Source organism: Lonchura striata, chromosome W (assembly GCF_050655825.1).
Source record: "Lonchura striata isolate lonStrDom1 chromosome W, ASM5065582v1, whole genome shotgun sequence".
Lineage (NCBI taxonomy): Eukaryota > Metazoa > Chordata > Aves > Passeriformes > Estrildidae > Lonchura > Lonchura striata.
This window is the reverse complement of record NC_140743.1, coordinates 7,268,543-7,276,349: the sequence shown is the minus strand read 5'-3', so window position 1 is coordinate 7,276,349 and position 7,807 is coordinate 7,268,543. Positions and strand designations below refer to the sequence as shown.

The 7,807-nt window shown below is 52.2% G+C and overlaps 1 long non-coding RNA gene across 1 annotated transcript; it reads right to left on the bottom strand.

Moving 5' to 3' along the window:
* Positions 1 to 1,366: 1,366 nt before the first annotated feature.
* On the bottom strand, positions 1,367 to 1,942 carry LOC146763022 (uncharacterized). The gene is made up of 2 exons (XR_014952666.1): positions 1,855 to 1,942; positions 1,367 to 1,750 (listed from the first exon to the last, which is right to left on the bottom strand). It is a non-coding gene; the product is annotated as an uncharacterized LOC146763022 (long non-coding RNA).
* Positions 1,943 to 7,807: the final 5,865 nt, after the last annotated feature.

The window sequence follows — 7,807 nt, the reverse complement described above, 5'->3', positions numbered from 1 at the left end:
ACCTTCCGAGGTAAGGTCGAACGTCTCTCCGAGCCTTACACTCGAACTCTGAACAAGTCGATTCACCTGAATCTCCTACTAGTCTTAGGAGTATAGGTCAACCTACCAAGGAAAAGTCGAACGTCCTGCTGAGCCTTACCCTCAAATTCCGGCAAAGTCCCTACGCCTGACTCCTACTAGTCTTACGAAGCTTGGTCTCCCTGCCGAGGTAAGGTCGAACGTCCTGCCGAGCCTTACGCTCTAACTCTGGCCAAATCTCCAAGCCTGACTCTTACTAGGCTTAGGAATCTTTGTCTCCCTGCTGAGGTAAGGTCAAACGTCCTGCCGAGCCTTACACTCGAACTCCGGCCAAGTCCTTTCGACTGACTCCTGCTAAGCTTATGAAGCTTGGTCTCCCTGACGAGATAGGGTCGAATGTTTTGCCGAGCCTTACACTCGAACTCCGGCCCAGTCCCTTCGCCTTAATCCTACTAGGCTTAGGAATCTTGGTCAACCTGCTGAGGTACGGCCTAAGGTCCTGCCGAGCCTTACACTCGAATTTCCGCCAAGTCTCTTGATCAGAATCCTTCTAGGCTTAGGAAGCTTGGTCTCCCTGCCGAGGTGAGGTTGAAGGTCCTGCCGAGCCTTACACTAGAACGTCGGCCGAGTCCCTTCGCCTGAGTCCTCTTAGGCTTAGTGTCATGGTTTGACACTGGCACAATGCCAGTGCCCCCATGAAAATGTGATCCCTACCTTGAATGCTGTGAAGTGGAATCTAGAATAGAGCAAAGCAGGCCCAAGCTTAATAACAGGAAAAGAAACTTTATTAAACTACCACTACAAAAGAAAAGAGAAAACTAAAGAAGGGAAAAAAAACCACACAAAGATCCAAATGAAAACCTTGCAAAACATTCCTCCCCCCCCACCACCCAACTCCAACAAACCACAGTGAGACACAATCTGGACCCCAATCAGGTTTCCACCCTCCAAACAACCGATACTCAGTCCATCGAGGGAACAGAGTCTCTCCTGTGCCACAGACCCCCCAAGAAACACAGCTCCACATCCTGTGTTTCCATGTCACACATGGCACCGCCCGGAGAAAAAGTTTGCCATGGTGACCCTTCTCCTTTCCATGCACAGTGTTCTCACCACCAATGCATGGATGGTCACTGCCTTTAGGATTTTTCCTTTCAAGGATGCCCTGCCAAGAGGGGAGAAAACAACAGTTCAGTTTTTCATTGTTTGGGACCACAGTCCCCCCCCATTTTCCCCTGGGGCCGAGGGCTCAAGAACAGAGATCTTCTTCTCTTCTCTTTTCCTTTCCAGGGCAAGGGGGCGCCACCACAAACCCCCTAACCTTTTCTCTGTTCACTCCACTTTTGTCTTTTTCTCAGCTGAAGCAGGTCTCTTGACTCACTGGCATCCTCCCAAAACACAGTCCCTCTTGACGGAGAAGATTTGGTTCAGGTTGTGGCTAACACGGAAAAGTCCAGCCAAAAGCCACTCCTTGTCCCCCTCCCATCCAGAATTCCTCCTTCCAACATCCCATCCCAGGGTCCAAGGTGTCCCTCTTCCTCTCTTTCAAACCGAGGAGGGGAAAGGAAAATTCACAAAGCTTTCATTTCTCAAGGAAGGGTTAAAAGTCCGAACTCCCAGGATGGCTCGATGCCCGGACATCCAGCAACTCCCACACGACTGGGCACCTTGCAGCAGCTCCCCCCGCTCCTCCTTCCTTGCGGCTTTCTCTCTCCCTCTCGGGAGAGGAACTCTGGTGGGGGGGAAATGGAGACATCCCAGATTTCTTCCACCCTTCCATCTGCAGGGGCCAGCCCGATTCCAGTCCTTTCACCACCCTTGGGGCTTTCGGCCTACCTTTCTCAGGCCATGGGCTTCCCCTCCCCCACCCAGCTCGTGGCTGGGGGGGGAAGGTCTGCACTGCACGCTGACCGGAACCAAAGAGAGCGAGTTCCCCTGGGAATTCTGCTTTCAACCCCTCTGTGTTCTCAGAGGCGTGTCTACTTTCAATTGGTCAATATCTAAATTGACCTCTTCCTTCCGGGAAAAATTATCTTTCCGTTTCAAACCACGACACTTAGGAAGCTTGGTCACCCTGCTGAGATGAGGTCGAACGTCCTGCCGAGCCGTATACTCGAACTTCGGCCAAGTCCCTTCGCCTGGCTCCTACTAAGCTTAGGAAGCTTGGTCTCCCTGCCGAGGTAAGGTCGAACGTCCTACCGAGCCTTACACTCGAACTCTGGCCAAGTCCTTTCGCCTGACTCTCCTACTAGGCTTAGGAAGCATGTTCTACTTTCCGACGTAATGTCGAACGTCCTGCCGAGCAGTGCGCTTGAACTGTAGCAAAGTCCCTTTGCCTGAATCTCCTACTATGCTTAGAAAGCTTGGTCTCCATGCCGAGGTAAGGTCGAACGTCTTGCCGAGCCTTACACTCAAACTTTTGTCAAGACCTTACACCTGACTCCTTCTAGGCCTAGGAAGCTTGGTCTCCCAGCCGAGGTATGGTCGAACGTCCTGCCGAGCCTTACACTCGAACTTCTGCCAAGTCCTTTCGACTGGCTCCTACTAGGCTTATGAAGCTTGGTCTCCCTGACGAGATAGGGTCTAATGTTTTACCGAGCATGACACTCGAACTCCGGCCCAGTCCCTTCGCCTTAATCCTACTAGGCTTAGTGTCCTGGGTTGTAAGATAAGCTTGTATTCCATTTGCCATCTGTTGAAGGCAAACCGGTTGGACAGGTTTTTGTTATCTCTCTCAGAGACAATGGTTTGCCCCGTAGAGGCAATGGTTTGTTTATACACTATTGACTGACTCACTGCCGGGCTGGTAAATGTAACACCGTGAGGGATCCCACCCAGAGGGGGTAGCCAAGCACTCTATTATTGTTTAAAGGGGTAGCTTTTTGGGGAGAGGAGGCAGCTTTCTGGGCGGGACTCCGAGAGAAGCAGCTCGCTTTCTCTCTTTGCGGGATTCCCAGAGAAGCAGCTCTCTCTCTCTCTCTTCGCGGGATCTCGCAGCGAAGCAGCCGGAGCGCGCTGAGGCGACGGCAGCGGAGCTCAGAGGCAACCCCGGCGCAGAGGAAGACCGGCCCCACTGCCACCAGATCTTCAGAGGAAAACTATACCCTTCTAAAGATCACCACTGCAGCTGCAACTCATCAACCATTGCAAGGGGAGCAATTGTCCCAGCAGAACTGCTACGGGCACCCCGACTCCTCAGGTTCTGGACTTTCTCACTGGTTTTGTTTGTACCGATTGCATTTGCATTTTAAATTGTTGTCTAGTTTTCTCCTAGTAAAGAATTGTTACTCCCATTCCCACATCTTTGCCTGAGAGCCTTTTAATTTAAAGATCCTGGTAATTAAGAGAAAGGGGGTTTTGCCGTTCTCCATTGCACAGGAGGCTTTGCCCTCTTCCACAGACTCCTGTCTTGTCGAACCAAGACAGCTTAGGAAGCTTGGTCAACCTGCTGAGGTAAGGTCAAACGTGCTGCCGAGCCTTACACTCGAACTTCGGCCTAGTCTCCTGGTCTGAATCCTACTAGGCTTAGGAAGCTTTGTCAACCTGCTGAGGTAAGGCCGAACGTCCTGCCGAGCCTTACACTCGAATTTCGGCCAAGTCTCCTGATCAGAATCCTACTAGGCTTAGGAAGATTTGTCAACCTGCTGAGGTAAGGCCGAACGTCCTGCCGAGCCTTACACTCGAATTTCGGCCAAGTCTCCTGATCAGAATCCTACTAGGCTTAGGAAGCTTTGTCAACCTGCTGAGGTAGGGCCGAATGTCCTGCCGAGCCTTACACTCGAATTTCGGCCAAGTCTCCTGATCAGAATCCTACTAGGCTTAGGAAGTATGGTCCTCCTGCCGAGGTGAGGTCGAAGGTCCTGCCGAGCCTTACACTCGAACATCGGCCAAGTCCCTTCGCCTGACTCCTATTAGGCTTAGGAAGCTTGGTCACCCTGCCGAGGTAAAGTCGAATGTCTCTCCGAGCCTTACACTTGAACTTCCGTCAAGACCTTACACCTGACTCCTTCTAGGCCTAGGAGGCTTGGTCTCCCTGCCGAGGTAAGGTCGAACGTCCTGCCGAGCCTTACACTCGAACTTCGGCGAAGTCCCTTTGCCTTGCTCCTACTAAGCTTATGAAGCTTGGTCTCCCTGCCGAGGTAAGGTCGAATGTCCTGCAGAGACTTACACTACAACTCCGGCCCAGTCCCTTCGCCTTAATCCTACTAGGCTTAGGAAGCTTTTTCAACCTGCTGAGTTAAGGTCAAAAGTCCTGCCGAGCCTTACACTCCAACTTCGGCCAGGTCTCCTGGCCCGAATCCTACTAGGCTTAGGAAGATTGGTCTCCCTGCTGATGTCGGGACGAATGTCCTGCAGAGCCTCACACTTGAACTCCGGCCAAGACCCAACGCCTGACTCCGACTAGGCTTAGGAATCTTGGTTTCCCTGACGAGGTAATGTCGAACATCCTGCCGCGCCTTATACTCGAATTCTGACCCAGTCCCTTCGCCTTAATCCTACTAGGCTTAGGAAGCTTTGTCAACCTGCTGAGGTAAGGTCGAACGTCCTGCCGAGACTTACTCTCGAACATCGGCCACGTCCCATCGCCTGACTCCTATTAGGCTTAGGAAGCTTGGTCACCCTGCCAAGGTAATGTCGAACGTTCTGCCGAGCCTTACACTCGAATTCCAGCCAAGTCCCTTCGCCTGGCTCCTACTAATCTTAAGAAGCTTGGTCTCCCTGCCGAGGTAGAGTCGAATGCCTCTCCGAGCCTTACACTCGAACTCTGGCCATGTTCCTTCACCTGAATCTCCTACTAGGCTTAGGAGTATAGGTCTACCGGCCAAGGAAAGATCGAACGTCCTGCTGAGCCTTACACTCGAATTCCGGCCAAGAACCTACGCCTGACTCCTACTAGTCTTAGGAAGCTTGGTCTCCCTGACGTGATAGGGTCGAACGTTTTACCGAGCCTGACACTCGAACTCCGGCCCAATCCCTTCGCCTTAATCCTACTAGGCTTAGGAAGCTTGGTCAACCTGCTGAGGTAAGGTCGAACGTCCTGCCAAGCCTTACACTCGAACTTCGGCCAAGTCTCCTGGTCTGAATCCTACTAGGCTTAGGAAGCTTTGACAACCTGCTGAGGTAAGGCCGAACGTCCTGCCGAGCCTTACACTTGAATTTCGGCCAAGTCTCCTGACCAAAATCCTACTAGGTTTAGGAAGCTTGGTCTCCCTGCCGAGGTGAGGTCGAAGGTCCTTCCGAGCCTTACACTAGAACATCGGCCAAGTCCCTTCGCCTGACTCCTATTAGGCTTAGGAAGCTTGGTCACCCTGCCGAGGTAATGTCGAACGTTCTGCTGAGCCTTACACTCAAACTCCAGCCAAGTCCCTTCGCCTGGCTCCTACTAAGGTTAGGAAGCTTGGTCTCCCTGCCGAGGTAAAGTCAAATGTCTCTCGGAGACTTACACTTGAACTCTGGCCAAGTCTCTACACTTGAATCTCCTACTAGGCTTCGGAGTATAGGTCTACCTGCCAAGGAAAGGTCAAACGTCCTGCTGAGTCTTACGCTCGAACTCCGGCCCAGTCCATTTGCCTTAATCCTACTAGGCTCAGGAAGCTTTGTCAACCTGCGGAGGTAAGGTCGAACGTCCTGCCAAACCTTACACTCGAATTTCGGCCAAGTCTCCTGACCTGAATCCTACTAGGCTTAGGAAGCTTGGTCTCCCTGCCGAGGTGAGGTCGAAGGTCCTTCCGAGACTTACACATGAACATCGGCCAAGTCCCTTCGCCTGACTCCTATTAGGCTTAGGAAGCTTGGTCACCCTGCCGAGGTAATGTCGAACTTCCTGCCGAGCATTACACTAGAGCATCGGCCAAGTCCCTTCACCTGAGTCCTATTAGGCTTAGGAAGGTTGGTCTCCCTGACGAGATAAAGTCGAACCTCCTGCTTAGCCTTACACTCGAACTCCGGCAAAGTCATTTGGCTTGTCTCCTACACGGCTTAGGAATCTTGGTCTCTTTGCCAAAGTATTGTCAAACGTCCTGCCGAGCCTTACACTCGAACTCCGGCCAAGTCCCCGCGCCTGAAAACTATTAGGTTTAGGAAGCTTGGTCTTCCTGCCGAGGTAAGGTCGAACGTCCTGCCGAGCTTTACGCTCGAACTCTGGACAAGTCCCTTCGCCCTACTCTCCTACGAGGCTTAGGAATATTGGTCTCCCTGCCGAGGTAAGGTCGAACGTCCTACCGAGCCTTACACTCGAACTCTGGCCAAGTCCTTTCGCCTGACTCTCTTACTAAGCTTAGGTAGTATGGTCTACTTTCCGAAGTAATGTCGAACGTCCTACCGAGCAGTACGCTTGAACTGTAGCAAAGTCCTTCCGCCTGAATCTCCTACTGGGCTTAGAAAGCTTGGTCTCCATGCCGAGGTAAGGTCTAACGTCTTGCCAAGCCTTACACTCGAACTTCCGTCAAGACCTTACACCTGACCCCTTCTAGGCCTAGGAAGCTTGGTCTCCCTACCGAGGTAAGGTCGAACGTCCTGCCGAGCCTTACACTCGAACTTCTGCCAAGTCCCTTTGCATTGCTCCTACTAAGCTTATGAAGCTTGGTCTCCCTGCCGAGGTAAGGTCGAATGTCCTGCAGAGACTTACACTACAACTCCGGCCCAGTCCCTTCGCCTTAATCCTACTAGGCTTAGGAAGCTTTGTCAACCTGCTGAGTTAAGGTCAAAAGTCCTGCCGAGCCTTACACCCGAACTTCGGCCAAGTCTCCTGGCCCGAATCCTACTAGGCTTAGGAAGCTTGGTCTCGCTGCCGATGTCGGGACAAACGTCCTGCAGAGCCTCACACTTGAACTCCGGCCAAGACCCAACGCCTGACTCCTACTAGGCTTAGGAATCTTGGTCTCCCTGACGAGGTAAGTCGTACATCCTGCCGAGCCTTATACTCGAACTCGGACCCAGTCCCTTTGACTTAATCCTACTAGGCTTAGGAAGCTTTGTCAACCTGCTGAGGTAAGGTCGAACGTCCTGCCGAGACTTACTCTCGAACATCGGCCAAGTCCCATCGCCTGATTCCTATTAGGCTTAGGAAGCTTGGTCACCCTGCCGAGGTAATGTCGAACGTTCTGCCGAGCCTTACACTCGAATTCCAGCCAAGTCCCTTCGCCTGGCTCCTACTAATCTTAGGAAGCTTGGTCTCCCTGCCGAGGTAGAGTCGAATGTCTCATTGAGCCTTAAACTCGAACTCAGGCCATGTTCCTTCACCTGAATCTCCTACTAGGCTTAGGAGTATTGATGTACCTGACAAGGAAAGGTCGAACGTCCTGCTGAGCCTTACACTCGAATTCCGGCCAAGTCCCTACGCCTGACTCCTACTAGTCTTACGAAGATTGGTCTCCGTGCTGAGGTAAGGTCGAACGTCCTGCCGAGCCTTACGCTCTAACTCTGGCCAAATCTCCACACCTGACTCCTACTAGTCTTAGGAAGCTTGGTCTCCCTGCCGAAATAAGGTCGAACGTCCTGCCGAGCCTTACACTAGAGCATCGGCCAAGTCCCTTCACCTGAGTCCTATTAGGCTTAGGAAGGTTGGTCTCCCTGCCGAGGTAATGTCGAACCTTCTGCCAAGCGGTACAGTCGAACTGCGGAAAAGTCATTTTGCTTGACTCCTACTAGGCTTATGAAGCTTGGTCTCCCTTACGAGATAAAATCGAACCTCCTGCCGAGCCTTACACTCGAAATCCGTCCCAGTCCCTTTGACTGAATTAAATTAGTCTTAGGAAGCTTGGTCAACCTGCTGAGGTAAGGTCGAACG